Raw genomic sequence first — 16515 nt, forward strand, 5'->3', positions numbered from 1 at the left:
CTTGTTTGAACTTATTAGGGGAAGTACCAAGCAATCCCATTTCTATTTGAATATTTTGAATCTGATCTTTTAAAACTTTCTTCTATGAGAAGATGTTACCAAATAAATATTTTCTCCATTTACAAAGATTTCTTTTGAGCATTTTTTGTTTGTAAACAACCCTAAAAATAGTTGTTCACTAGACTATAAAGATTCAACAAACAATGAGAAGATCTTCAAAATTAGGGTGTAAATTCCATATTCATTCAAATTGGAAGGGTAACATCCCATTAGGTCTATCTTGAATCCAACAAACAAAAAGAGGGTAATGATTTGAACCAAAACCAGCAAGGGAGGAAAGAATTTCTTGGGTAATAAGATCCCATGAAAAAGTGAGAAGATATCAATCAAGAAAAATTGAATAAAGCTATCTCTCTATCTCATATTAGATTAAGTAAAATTTATGCCCTCCAATTCTATATCAATCAACTTTCCTTTAGACAAAAACTCATGGAGGTCAAGAATACTATCAAAAAAATTGACCCCCATATTTCCTCAAAGGTGTAGAAGGGTGTGTTGAAATTACCCATCAGTATCTAAATAAAATTCTAAAATGAAGAATTAGATTCAAGAAGGGTAGACGATAAGCCCCTTCTTAAAACAAAATTATTAGGTGCATAGATATTAGAAAGTACCCACTAAAATTTAGTAATTTCAATACAAAAATATATTTTGGTAATTCTTATCATAACAACATTATAGTGAATCCCACTAAAGAACCATCCATATTTATAGCCAAGGAATTAGAAAAACGCTAGACTAATTTACTCGCCTTTTAGAAAGTATCAACGCTCATCTCCATTTCTTTAAGGAACAAAATGTAGGTTTAAATTATTTTACCAAAATTTAAACTTAATTTATTTAGGAGAACCATTTACTTCCTTGATATTTCATGAAAGGATGTCCATTTCTTAGATTGATGGGAGCATATATATACAAAACACATTTTGACAATTCTTATCCGAAAAACTTAAAACATCCCTTAAATTGTGGGGTTTCAACATTATAAGTAATCCCCACCAAACACCACCTTCTTCATTGACATAAGGAATTAGAAAAAGGCCAAATAAATTCAATCACCTTTTGGAAGGCACGAGCAGTCATCTTGGTTGTTTCTTGAGAAAAATGACAACTTTAAATTCTTTAACTATATTTTTAATTAAGTATTAAGTTAATGTTAAATAATGAAAGATCTACATGTCCATTTAAAAACTGGTACACACATTTTAAATTTTAGGTGTCTTTTATTTTATACATATTATGCTTCTTGTTAAATATTAATCTTTTGATTTGTACATAGATACCAAATTTATGATCTGATAGATATGACTTGATGTTAATAAGATCACATGATTATGCACTATCTTTTATTAGACCATTAAGTGTTAAAAATGATTTTAAATGATGATATAGTCCACACATGTATACTACTATTAAGTTTTAAACATGATTTTAAATAATGTTAGAAATTGATTTTAAACTATTGTTTTACTATAGAATATTTTAATAGATGATTGGATTCACTACAAGTGACTATGCATTGTACTTGGCAAGAATTATGATAGGAAAAGTGGAGTCTCTTCAAGAATACAAAGCTAATACTAATGTTCTCTATGGAGTCTCTTCAAGACTACAAAGCTAATACTAACGTTCTCTTTGGGTGATGCTTTACAAAAAAAAAATCATGGATGATTGAATTGAGTGCAAGTGGGTATGCATTGTACTATGTAGGAATCAATAGATAAGATTCAAATATATGATTCAATAGATATTATTTTTTGTTTAAATGCCCATGTGATTTCAAATATTAAGACAATCCACACATTCCCTGATTTTTAAGGTTAAATAATGAGATAGTCCACACCTGCATTTATAGTTATTGTTAGGTTAGGCTTAGTGTTAATTATGCTTAAGATTAGTTTAAAATAAAATTCAATTTCAAAAATAATATAACAAATATTAAAATGTTATATTATATTAATTTTACACTTTAGACTTAGACCTAATTAAAGTATATATTATGTTATATTATACTTATATTTATAATATTATATTATATTTATATTATTATATTAATATTAATATTAACTAAGCTATATTATACATTATAATATTTAATACTCTTAATAAAGATTGATTTATTTAATGTGTCCATATTTTAGTTATAGAAAATTGTTATTATTTTTATTATAAAAATATATTATTATTAAACATTATATTATTCTATATAAGGTTAGGTTAAGAATTTTCAATAAAGATTAGTATAATATAATATAAAATATAATTGTATTGGGATTATTAAATAGATTCTAAAGATATTTGTGCCCGTTTTTTAAATAGATTTCTTCAAAGATATTTATGCTAGTAAAATACTCTACACATATATTCTAACGTTAAATAACGAGATAGGCCACACTTGCATTTTAATATCAAGTCCACTCCTCCATGCTAATTTTAAGTGTTAAAAATAAATTTTAAATAATAGGATAGTCTAGATGTGCTTTCTAATATAAGATTAGGGTTTAAGTGGATTTTAAATAATGAGATAGTACACAAGGTTATTATAAGATTAGTGTTGACTGGATTTTAAATAATGAGATAGTGCACAACATCAAATAACAAGACTATCTCCTTGTGCATCCTACGACTAAATGGTAAAATCATTAAATACAGAAATAAAACTATCCCTTCATGTATCTAACAATTTAACTTTTTTTAATTAATTTTAACCAATAAGAATTAGATAATCCACAACATCAAATAACAAGACTTTCCTCTAATACGACATACGGTTAAATGTTAAAATCATTATATCCAGAAATAATTCACAACTTTAAAATAAAATCTTTTTAACTAATTTGAACCACTCCAGTAGAGAACCAATCTCTAAAAGAGGCGTAACTCACTTCAATAAAATCAAGAGAAATAGAAGCCAAACACAGGACAGAGAAGAAACACTCCTGTTAATACCGGTGATCATTGTGCATTGGGGCATATGCTGCCTCTTGAGATTGATCGTTCCCAAAATCTCACCTTTCTCAGCTCCCTCCCTCCATATGGACTTGGGTACATGGCTTCCTGTGATTTACGAGGGAGATTGTTGACCTCCAAAATTTAATTTCTATCATTGCTACTACGTCTTATAAAACCCCATTGCCCTATAAATCCACATTGCCCAGGACTCTCAAGCCACATTTCAAGCACCCAATTTGATTCAGTTGGGTATTTGCTGAAGTTAAAATGAGGAATTTATCTGTTTGTTGGTGTTGTTGTGTGTTGTGATGTTGGTGAAAGCCAACTACACTACTCTAAGAGTGAGCAACACAACTACCATAACTATAGAGAGGCCTTGTCAAAGGCCGTCCTTTTCTTTGAAGGCCAGTGCTCTGGGAAGCTCCCTGCCAATTAACGCATTGAGTGGAGAAGAGACTCTGGTCTTTCTGATGGTGCTTCTGCCCATGTATGATGTCCTGTTTTTGCTTTCTTGTTTTTCAGTTTATATTTTCCTTGTTTTGTAAATGTGATGACTGCTAATGCCTGGCCTTCAAAATCACAATGCTCTTGGAGTGTTTTGGAGTTTGCTGGATTCATGGGAAGCGATCTCTCCAACGCAAAGACAGCCATACGCTGGGGCACAGATTATCTTCTCAAGGCTACTACTCACCCAGGCACCATATATCTTCAGGTACAACATGTGAATGCTTTCAGTCATGATTATGTATTTCTATCTCTAAGGTTTATACATTATTGAGGCTTGACTGAAATTATCCAGGTTGGGGATCCTAACAATGACCACAAATGCTGGGAGAGGCCAGAGGATTTGGACACATCCAGAACTGCTTATAAAATTGATAGCCAAAACCCTGGCTCCGATGTGTCTGCCGAAACAGATGCAGCACTTGCAGGTGCATCCCTAGTGTTTCGAAAAACAGACCCGTCCTACTCCAAGAAACTCATTCATGCTTCCATAATGGTAACTTTTTTGTAGCAGCTTCAGAGCTTTAATAAATTATGTTTCTTGCTCAGTAGATCATAAAACTCTCTTTCCGGTATTTGATTTCGCTGATAAGAACAGAGGATCTTACATCAACTCACTTAAGTCTGTAGTCTGTCCATTCTATTGCTCTTAATCTGGGTATCAGGTAAAGAAACTAAATGTGGTATGCATTGCTTTCAGATTATATTGCAGTAAAATTTCAGGGTTGAATTGATTTTGTGGGGCATTGTCTTAGGATGAACTGCTATGGGAAGCTACATGGCTGCATAAGGTAACTAAAAATGCCAAATATTTGAACTACATTCAAGCAAACGGCCAGAGTTTAGGAGCTGATGAATCAGATAATATGTTTGGGTTGTTCAATAAAAATGTTGGAGCCCGAGTGCTTTTATCAAAGGTATAATAATTTAAGTGTGGATACTGATACATTTCAGGGTTTTTTTTATTGTCCTTACCAATAAACTTGACTTTTTAAATATTTCTTATCTTCTTATTGATTCACTTTTTTCTGTCTTACACTATTGAAGACGAAGCTTTTCGAGTGGATGTTTGAATAGTAGGGCTTCTCTACTTATTACCTGAAGTTAATCTGCAGTATGTAATGTCTGCATCCTTCGTAATTTTGACCTATGCAAAATACCTCAGCTCCTCCAAACAACTAGTGACTTGTGGGCGGGTGACAGTGACTCCTCGCAAGATGAGAGTAATAGCAAAGCGCCAAGTATGTAGAACAGTTACTGAAAAGAATAACGAAGTGTCAAAACTATAATCATGATGGAAATAATAGTTAAAAGTCATTTTGAAACTCTTTTTAAGCCTGTTTTCTAAAGATTTTAGTAAGTGTCATTGCCCATGCTTTTTAGCTTACAACCCAGATATTATTTTGAGGATTTTTATGTTGTGGCAGGTGGACTATATACTGGGTTCCAATCCTCTAGAGCAGGTCTCGAATTTGACAGGCAAAATGGTCATTTTTTCACTTTTGAATCGTATTTCAAATTATAAATAAACCATAAAAAAATATAGTAGGTAATATATATATTAGTTTAGAATGTTTATTATAAAAATACAAATGTATTTAGAATATTTTGAAATGGAAGGATGTAGTTGTTTCTAATTTTATGATATTTTAATATGATTTTTTAGAATAGTTCTATTTTTTCATATGAATTTAGAAACTTGTCATAATTCAAATGATAGAATATAATTGATAAAATATTTTAATATGATTTTTTACAATATATTCTATCTTTTTATATATCAATTTAGAAACTTAGTCAACTTAATTTTTTAAATATATTTAATAAGATTGTTATAGAAACTTGTCATAACATATATAATTTTATAATTTTAATGTTTATTATTACTAAATTAGTAATTATTAATTGATTATCATTTAATATATATTAGTGTATTAATTTAGAGACTTATTTAGTAAATTTAAGATTTTTGCATATATTACTAATTTATCATTATTTTCTCATTAAGACAGTGATTTTGGCTTCAATCTTCAAATGAAAGGCATTGAAATGACTAAATTGTCATCAAAAATTCATATGACAGGTATGGGTGACTGTCAAATTCTAGGCCTCCTCTAGAGATGTCATATATGGATGTAATACAGCTCACAACCCAACTAATCCACTCCCTTCCAAAACAAAAGGTTGAAAGGACTTTACATAAGAATCTCCGTTTAACTCTATCATAAGCCTTTGCCATGTCCAACTTTATGAACATAGCCTTCTCTTTATAAACAACCATATAATGAATAATCTTTCTTGCTATGATAATCTCATCCAAAATAATTTGTGGTCCAGACAAAAAGCCTCCTTTCTCTTCAAAATTTATTCAACCACAACTTTAGTCTTTCAGCAATTAGCTTTGTGATCATTTTATAAATCACATTGCACAAAGCTATAGGTCAAATGAAGTCCAGGGAGTTAGCCCCTTCCTTTTTGGGAACAAGAGCAAGGAAAATAGCATTCATAGCCTTGAGCATCCGCTTGTTTCTATAAGACTCCTGGACAACCTCCAACAGGTCAAGCTTAACAATTTCGTAAAACTCCTGATAAAATTTAATAGGGAACCTATCTGGGATAAGATTTTTATCCTTCTTCATTCCAAACACCACATCTTCAACCTCAGATAAAGAAATAGGTCTAATAAGATCCTCATTCATCACATCTAAGCCAATGAAAGGAATGTCGTCAAGCACTAACCCTTCTCCACAGTGGCAAGAGAGAGTCATCAACAAACAAAGTTGTAAAAAATCTAGTAGCTTCTTGAGTAATCTCCTTATAAGAAGAAAGATGAACCCCTTTAGACAAGACAAGAGAAACAATTGAAGTCCCAAGCCTTCTATAATTATGTTGACCCTATATAGTGGGATAAAGTATTGATCTAGACGACGGACCACAAGGATGGACAACCTATATGGAGACTATTGGTGACTCTAGCTCTCCTAACGGAGATTTTAGTTATGCGTAGTTTGTTATGGGCTTCTACTCAGTTTTTAATGTTTTGTATATATCTTTTATATTGTCGTAATTTAGATGTATGTAGTCTTTGGTATAGTTGGGAGGGCTTAATATGATGGATATGATGTCTAATGGGAGATAGGGTATAATATCTTTTATTTTAAGTTAAACAACTCCAGTTATCTTGCTGTATCTTAGTATATCTAATAAGAAAAAATAGGAATCATCAATCAAAATATTATAGAAACAATTCTTATATAACCATTTTCTATTGGAACAAAATTTAAACTATTGTGTAGAATAATATATAAAGAATTAAATAATTTGTATTTATTAAATATGTTTTATAAATTATTTTGCATCCATCAATAAAGATTAGAATATTCTAATAATTTTTTTTTTCTATAGATCTATCAGCATCAATGAATACTGAAAGGAAGAAAGGACCAAGTACCTCGTAAAACAAATTAGAATTAAATTGGGATTTAGGATTAGGGTTACATTTTAATTTGGGGTAGGGTAAAATTATCATTAGGCTTCGAAAAAGATTTAATTAAGGTTCAAAGTTATGATTAAATTTAGCAAAATTAAATTGAATAATAAATTTAAACTTAATTGAACAACAAATCAAATCGAACCATTACCTAAACCTAATTAAGTGCTAAATAAAATTGAACCCTAACTCCAAACTGAAACCATATTGAATCCTAACCCTAACACTAAATAAGATTGACCCCTTATCATAAACCTAATTGAACCCTAATTCTAGTTCTACCCAAATTAAAGCCTAACCTTAGACCTTATAAAACATTAAAAGAGCTTGAACCCTAACTCTTAATCTAATTGAACACTATACTTAATTGAACCCTAAGCCTATAATAAATTGACAAAAAACACTACACCAAATTGAATCTTAACCATAAACCTAATAGAACAATTAACCAAACTGAAACCTAACCCAACGCTATACCAAATCAAACCCTAAACCTAGAGCTAACTTTATATAAAACCAAAGTTAACCCTAGTTGACTAGACCTAATTGAACATCAAACCAAAAGGAACCCAAACCCTATGTTCACTAAATAAATTTGAACACAAGCCATAAACCCATTTGAACAAAACCATAACCTTAAACCAAGTTGAATTCTAACCCTAACACTAAAGTATATTCTACCATGATCATAAACATTAAATCCTAACATTAACATGAACAAAAATTAATCCTAACAGTAAACTAAATTGAAACCTAACCCTAACATAATTTAACCCTAACCCTAAACAAATTTTTACCCCAATCCTAACACTAAGCCAAATTGAATCCTAACATTAACACTAGCACTAAAATAAATTGAACACTAGCCCTAAACCTAATTCAACAATATACCCAATTGAACCCTAAATCTAGAACAATAAACCAAATTAAACTTTAACCTTAATGCTAAACCTCATTGAACCCTAACCATATATTTCGTTGAACATGTAACCAAATTGAACACTAAACCTAAACCTAATTGAATATTAAACTAAATTTAACACTAACCCTATGTTCTCTAAACAAAATTGAAACCTAACTTTGAACCTAATTGAATAATGAATGAACTTGAACCAAAACCACATTCCTAATTAAACACCAAGAAAGATTGAATTTTAACCCCAACCCTAAACTAAATTTTATCCTAACCAGAACATTAGACCATATTCAATCCTATTGGTAATTCTACATCTAAACTTAATTGAACCATAATGCTAAAAATATAAACAAAATTATACCCTAACCCTAATACTAAAGCATATTAATCCCTAAATATGATCATAATAAAACAACAAACAAAATTGAATTCTAACCTTAAAAATAATTGATGATTTAACCAAATTGAATCTTAACACTGTGCTAGATTGAAGCAAAACACTAAACCAAATTGAATCGTAATTCTAACACACAACTTGATAGAACTATTAAAAAATTGGTAATCACAAATCTCATACTATTTTTGCATAAAGAAATATATGTATTGATTCAGTCAAATAAATATTGCATTGATGTGCATTGGCTATGTAAAGCCATTATTTTCTCATATAACTAGGAAAAATTCATTATAGAAATAACTCCTAAAATAACTAACTATTTATTTAATTTATTTATTAATCTTAGAATGTAATACTCCAACATTCCCTCCCTTATTTAATTAATGTGAACAAGAGTGGAACATTCCAAGTGTTAAACATAACCCTTTTAGAGACTTCAATGAAGCACTTTCGCCAATCCTCCCCACTCAACAAGGAAACACTGAACTGATTGCACTAATAGATCTCTATAGTATAAAACCTTCAATCATTTGTGCAACATGAGAGAACATAAAAGTATTTCCATCCTCCATGCACAATGAGATATATTTCCTTTCAAATGCTACATCTCCTCTGAGTGTATCTAATGCCTCCTCAAGTGTTGTGGAAACACCCCATCTATTATAAACATCACCAACCAAACATTTGCACATCAAACACCTTTCCTCTAAAATGTAAGAAAGTTAAGTAGTGAAATAATTTCCTACACTAACCTTGAGAGCAAGTTAATGCAGTTTTATATATATATATATATATATATATATATATATATATATATATATATATATATATATATATATATATCATTACAACAATTACAAAAACTTAATGAAAATAAACATAAATAGAATTCATACCACAACATAGTGATTCATGTGGGGAAAACCCTTTTGGGAGAAAAACCCCACATTCCAAAAGCCACTCAATATATTATTCAAAATTCAGTAATAGATTATAATATACTTGTAGTGTAAGATTTGTACAAGAATATCACCAACTAGACATTTAGAGGTAACTCAATAACTATAAGACTCCTACACACAACCTCCATCTCACACACCTTATATATAGGAGAAACTCTTCAAGAAGGGAGAGAAACCAATTAGGATACCAAATGGACATGACAAATCTATTCTCTCTTCTTTTTATTCTCTAGTTAGTTATCATTTCATGAGATACTTTACTCTTGAAGGTAGGTATATTATTGTGCATGGATACCAGTTTCCTATTTTAAACCACACTAGGCACAATGAGATTATCAACATGCACTTTTACTTCTTTTCTTCTATGTGAATTAATATAGGTAAGGATGCATCTCCTCCTGTGCTTTAGGGTCTCATCTTACGTTGATATAGGTATGTATTTGATTTGACACTACATAGTAGTAGATTGCTTACCCAGAATGAGAACCCTAACAAGCGGAGTAGTTTTGTCAAAAATGAGCTGATTAAATACAAACCACACACCCCTAATAAACTTAGTATCTTTCATCATAAAACAGAAAAATCTAATAGAAAACCCTTTTCTACAAGAATATTACCTTGTTGAACAACTCCGTGCTACTCTTGTTAAGATATCTATTTGGGAGTTAATTCATACTTCACCCACATATCATAGAATTCTATAAGAAGCTTTAAAAAAGAGATATTCAACCTTCTGGGAGACCCAATGATGTGACTTATTTATTAGAATTTATTCATGTATCTAAAGCTAATATTGTGTTCTCTCAAAATGATTTGCCTCCTATAGAAGTTCAAAATCAATATGAACCATTTATGATTATTGTCCTTATTAATAGTAATGCTATAAGGTAAACGTTAATTGATAATGGATTTATCCTTAATTTTTATATCATTGGCTTGTTGTGTACAACAAATGTTGACACTTCTCTTAGTCAACCTAATTCTCACTCTATCCATGGCTTTGATGAGAATGCTAGAGAATCATTAGGTGCTATAATATTTCCTATTAAGGTAGGACCCATTATTTTACCTACACCCATTCATGTCATGCCCGGTACTCTTACTTATAATGTTCTACTAGGAAGACCTTATATTCATTCTATGCAAGTAATCCCTTCACGCATATATCACAAAATTAAATTTATCTATTAAAATGAGATGTATTGTTTGGAAGCTAATGCAAACTTAAAAAATTTCTTGAAAATTGATCTTTGATCTCAATCCCCTCTATATTCTTCAATTCTTTCTTTGGTTCAAATAGAAACACCATCTCCTCCTAAAGATGCACCTTCTCTTGATGACGTACTCTTAGAAGGTCATTGGGGGTCATTCTAGATTTAACACCCTCCTTTGTGGGAAAATATAAAATAACTTTAATTAAACCTAATACTAACAAGGATGAAATGATAGAACCTACAAAAGATTCAAATAAACCTAATACCAATTTTGTTGCTGCTTCTATATTAACTATTTATTCAAATACTTCTTCTACTTCACATCTTTATGAGATTGAAACCTATAGGCTCTGCCATCTCTTTCAAAAAATATAATATCCTTTGGTCATGGTTTCCAAATATTATCTAAGAATGGATATAGAGGCAATGGTTGTTGCACAAATGACAAAGGTTTTAAAGTTTCTTTAGAAATCTATATATGAGATGCTTCATTTGAACTTGGATATAATCTTTCAAAGCCCATCAAAGCACCCTAATGTCCATATCTCCATGCGAATTTAATCTTTTCTTCCAAATCTCTTCCTCCTTTAATGATGACTTAATTCATGTTGATTTCACTTTTAGCACACCTTCATTTGACTCCTTCTCTATAGATGATTCCTTAGTTGAGTTCTTAGGAATTTATGATAATCTTCCTTGATATCACCATAATCATGGATTTCCCTATTATTTAAATTTTCAAGTATATTAGGGGAAAGACATCAAATTACCAAATGGTATCATAGAGATGACTATTACCAAATGTTATCATAGAGATGTCTCAATAATTTTCTGAGCTAATAGATGTTCCTCAAAATAACAATCTCCTCATAGGAGAAGTGATGTCAAAATACTTCGTCAAATCTTTGAATGTATTCATATTTATATAATACAAGATTGAATCTCCAAAAGTATATTTTGGTGTTGATAGTAGAAAACTATTAGGATTTATTATTTCACATCATGGAATTGAGGTGCACACAAAAAAAATTAATTTTATTGTCAACATTTTGCATCCTAACAAATAGTTCCCAACTTTGTAGCTTAGAAGGAAAAGTTAAGGTTATCCTTCAATTTGTTTCACTACTCATAGATTGCACTCTTCATTTCACTTAATTTATCAAGAAGGATAATTATTTTAAGTGGAATGGGGATGGTAAAAAATATTTTAATGAATTGAAATGTTACTTAGCTAATCCTCCTATCTTGCAACCTACTCTTCCTGATTGTCATTTTTTTTCTATACCACTTCTTCTAATTCTCTTGTAGCTTTACTGGCACAACATTATAATGATGTTTAGGAACATCCTTTATATTTCATAAGTTTTACTTTAATTTATTGTGAAGTTAGATACACTGGTCCTCTCCAAAAGGGCCCATTTTGGGGCCTAATAATGGTAACATGATTTGAGAAGGAGCCTAGATCCTTTTTCAACTCATGCCAAAATATTAATTTGTTTTTAGACTATCATGTATAAAAGGAGGTCTACCCCTCTAATTTTAGAATCAAGAAATCAATCACACATTCATATGAATCATTCATAATTAAAATTCAAGCAAGAAAGCAATGAGTCTTCTTTCAATTTTTGGAGTAGAAGTAAAGTAAAGATTCAACATTCATGATGACCTTCATGTTCTATGTTTTTTGAAGACTATATACATGAACCTAATTTCTTGTGAAGACGAATAGAACTTCATAAAAAGGTATATCATTAGTGTTTTAGATATTTTCAGCCTTTCCCTGAGAAGGAAAACATTTCCATTATGATACATCATTTATGTTTCAGGGCTATTTCATGGTTAATTCAAAAATAGGGGTTTCACCTAAGCCAAACACCTATTCTCTACTATCTACAGGAACAGGTCTACAACTATAATTTTTAGGATCAACATTATTCACGGAGATGAACAAGTTCCCTTTTGGATGACAAAATTTTTGGAGGACTAAGGTGACCATCACCATGGTCCTAATAATTTAGGTCGATCTTCTAGGAATAGATTCAAACATTCATATATGCCTCATATCCAAGTTTGTGGATCTGTTTGATGACTATAGCTCACTGTTTATGTATACATGCTTCAATTTACACATATTTGACCTAATTTCAACATCAATAATTGAATCAGTTCAATTTAAGGGGAAATAACAATTCTATCCAAAACACTTGGAATATAATCAAAATCTAGATCTATCAAGGCTAGATCTATCAAATTCCATATTTCCCCAATGTAATGGTCCCTAAGAAAAAAATGTGGTTTTACTGCATTAATAGGTCAAACCCTAATTTTGCACCCATTACACTCCTTAAACTAATTTAAAATACTTTATATTTTTCTATGAATAAATATATAAATCTCCTTCTACTATAATCATCAATGAATGATACAAATGCATAAATTTGGAATTTTTAACAACATTAACATGATAGAAAACATATAGAATGCATATATCCAATAACAAATAAGATTTATGAGAAGTAGAAAAATTAAACACAATTTTATTTACCATGTATGCAATTTTCGTAAATATTGAACTCAACATTGCAAGAATAAAGCCCCACAATGAGGAATTTATTTCTCAAGGTTTTGAGATCATTATCACCAATGTGACCAAGTATATAGAACCATAACATTGTCTTCCCTATTGGAAATTTCATCTCCAAAGAATTATCATCTTTACATACATTAGTTGCATGAGACTCATCAAATGTAAATCAATAATCTACATCACTAATCAATCTAATGGGAGAATAAATAATTGAAATCCCTCTTATTGGACTTTGTAAAAGTACTATTGCACCATAATATGCATTAATTTGGCTTATATAAGGTGCTAATATAAATATTATTAGTAAAAAACATAAAAATTCTATTCATCTTGCATCCTCCTTCCTATAAAACAACATGCACACCCACATCACTTAATTTACTTACATAGAGTAGATTATGTGTCGAACCTCAAATATGCATAACACAATTTGTTCCCTTCACTCTACCATCATAGAATCCAATATTGATTCCTCATTGTCCAACAACCTTCAAATAAGATTCATAATCAAGTACACCATCTCACCATAATATTCTTCCTTATTTGTAAATCAACCCTAATATAAGGTCATGTGGAATGATTGACCCGAATCTATCGACCACACATCTTTCAATGTATGTGTTTCCAAGGCTAATACTAAGTCTTCACCATCATCTTGAGAGGATTTGTATAAATTTGAATTGAACATGTTTCCCTTCTTCTTCACTTTCTCCTCCTTACACTCTTTATATAAATGACTAGGTTTTATGTAGTTCAAACATTTTTCCTTGAATTTTCAAGGAGACTTAGGAGTCTTATAGCTATTGGATTTTCAAGGATACTTGGTATTTCTTGTTGAATCTACAATGAAATGAAAGAGCCTCCCTAGTTATTCCAAATTTTTCCTCTCCATATCTTTTGAAAGTAACCATGCTAGTACCTCATCCATCTTGAATTTGGTGGTTGTACTAATAGCTAGAACAAGGTGGTCCGATGAAGTTATAACATTTCACAGTGAAAACATGCAATGGTCCTCCTTCTGAATCTTATCACTAGTAGAACCCAAGTAAGAAACTATCATGTTGAATTCATTGAGATGATCAACAACAAATCCTTGATTATACAAGATCATGGAATATAGGAGAATAATTGAGTCAATCCTACAATGTATGTGGAGGTATAAATGGCTATTTTATGTAATTTTAATGCATGGTAGATCTTTATTGTTATTTGTTGAAATGTTTTTACCTCTAGGATAGTGGTTATATCATTTTGGATTTACAAAAAGGTCAATATTCAGCATTCACATGAGTATATAGTGAACAACACACAATTTGGATTAGTTATGGTAGCATAACATGCATAATACTCTTCAAGACAAAATTTTATAGAAAATTATAAAAAGGGAGCAAGCTTCTAGATTAAGACAAAAGAGGCTAATAGGTCTAAAATCACCATTCTATAAACACCACTACTTTTAGGGACTAGGAAACCATAGGTGTTGGTAACTTATTTAAGGGGGTTTATAGAAGATTGGAATTCTCTAGAAGTAAGGATGATGTCTAGACCCACAATATCCTTGAAATAAAAATATAGGGAACCATCAAGGCTAGAAGATTTGAAAGGAGAAAGCGAGAATACAACCTTCTTCATTTCTTTAATTGAGATTCTATGTTCCATAGCCTCTAGATCCCAAGTGGATGGAGAGTAAAGGATAACTTGGAGGAGTCTATCAGAAATTGCAACCACAAATGGATCTAAGGCAAGAGGAGGACTGAAGAAAAAACTAAAATGATTGATAGCCTCCCTACAAATGTCATCTGTAAACATAAAGGTGAATCCATTCAACCAAGTAAGTTTACTAATTATGTTTCTTTTATTGTGTGTGATGACAAAGTGATGGGAAATTTTAGTGTTCTTGTCCCACTCTTTAACCCATTCAATTATAAACATTTTTTGTTAGAATAGTTCCTCCTTCAACACCACATTATGAAGCTATAACAGGATATTTCTGTCTTGTTTGAACTTATTAGGGGAAGCACCAAGAATTCCCATTTCTATTTGAATACTCTGAATCTAATCTTTTAAAACCTCCTTCTATGAGAAGATGTTACCAGATGAATATTTCCTCCATTAACAAAGATTTGTTTTTAATATTTTTTAGTTTTTAAACAACCCTAAAAATAGTTCTTCACTAGACTATGGAGCTTGAACAAACAACTAGAAGATCTTAAAAATTAGGGTGTAAAGTCCATATTAATTCAAATTTCAAGGCTGATATGCCATTAGGTCTATCTTGAATCCAACAAAGATAAAGAGGGTAATGATTTGAACCAAAAATAGCAAGGGAGGAAATATTTTCTTGGGTAATAAAATCCCATGAAATGTGAGAAGATATCAATTAAGCAAACATGAATAAGGCTATCTCACTATCTCATATTAGATCAACTAAAATTTATGCCCTCCAATTCTATATCAGTCAACTTTCCTTTAGACAAAAACTCATGGAGGTCAAGAATACTATCCAAAAAATTGACCCCCATATTTTCTCAAAGGTGTAGAGGGGTGTGTTGAAATTACCCATTACTATCTAATTAAAATTCTAAAATAAAGAATGAGAGTCAAGAAGGGTAGACCATAAGCCCCTTCTTAAAACCAAATTATTAGGTGAATAGATATTAGAAACAACCCACTAACATGTAGTAGTTTCCATACAAAAAAATATTTTGGTAATTCTTATCATGATAGCTTAAAATACGCTTTAGATGATGGGGTTTTCACATTATAGCTAATACCCCTAAAGAACCATCCATATTTGTAGCCAAGGAATTAGAAAAAGGCTAGACTAATTTACTCAACTTTTAGAAAGCATGAATGCTCATCTTCATTTCTTTAAGGAACAAAATGCAGGTTTAAATTCTTTTACCAAAATTTAAACTTAATTTATTTAGGAGAACCATTTAGTTCCTTGATATTTGATGAAATGATGTTGATTTCTTAGATTTATGCGAGCATATATACAAAACACATTTTCACAATTCTTATCGAAAAAACATAAAAACATACCTTAAATTGTGGGGTTTCACCACTATAAGTAATCCCCGACAAACATCACCATCTTTATTAACATAAGGAATTAGAAAAAGGCCAAATAAATTCACAAACCTTTTGGAAGGCAAGAGTAGTCATATTTGTTGTTTCTTGAAGGAGAAAAATGTCAAATTTAAATTCTTTAACTATATTAGGAGATTGTAGTGTTCTGTGTGTGGATGGAGATGGTGCTTAAAGCGGTTTTGCCACTCTTTGGAATCTGAGACTGCTATGTGGTAAGGTGGTTCTCTCTTCTCCTAATCACATTGCTACTAGATTATTTAAACTTAAAGAAGGATCCTCCTGGATTATTTCCAACATCTATGCTCCTAATGGGAGATCTGCTAGGAAAGCTCTTTAGTCT

The 16515-nt window shown here is 30.8% G+C and overlaps 1 pseudogene; it reads left to right on the forward strand.

The window, feature by feature from the left end:
* Positions 1-16515, forward strand: part of LOC131076819 (endoglucanase 17-like) — a 41063-nt pseudogene that overhangs the window by 16678 nt on the left and 7870 nt on the right.

The sequence above is a fragment of the Cryptomeria japonica genome, chromosome 10 (genome assembly GCF_030272615.1).
Source record: "Cryptomeria japonica chromosome 10, Sugi_1.0, whole genome shotgun sequence".
NCBI classification, from domain to species: domain Eukaryota; kingdom Viridiplantae; phylum Streptophyta; class Pinopsida; order Cupressales; family Cupressaceae; genus Cryptomeria; species Cryptomeria japonica.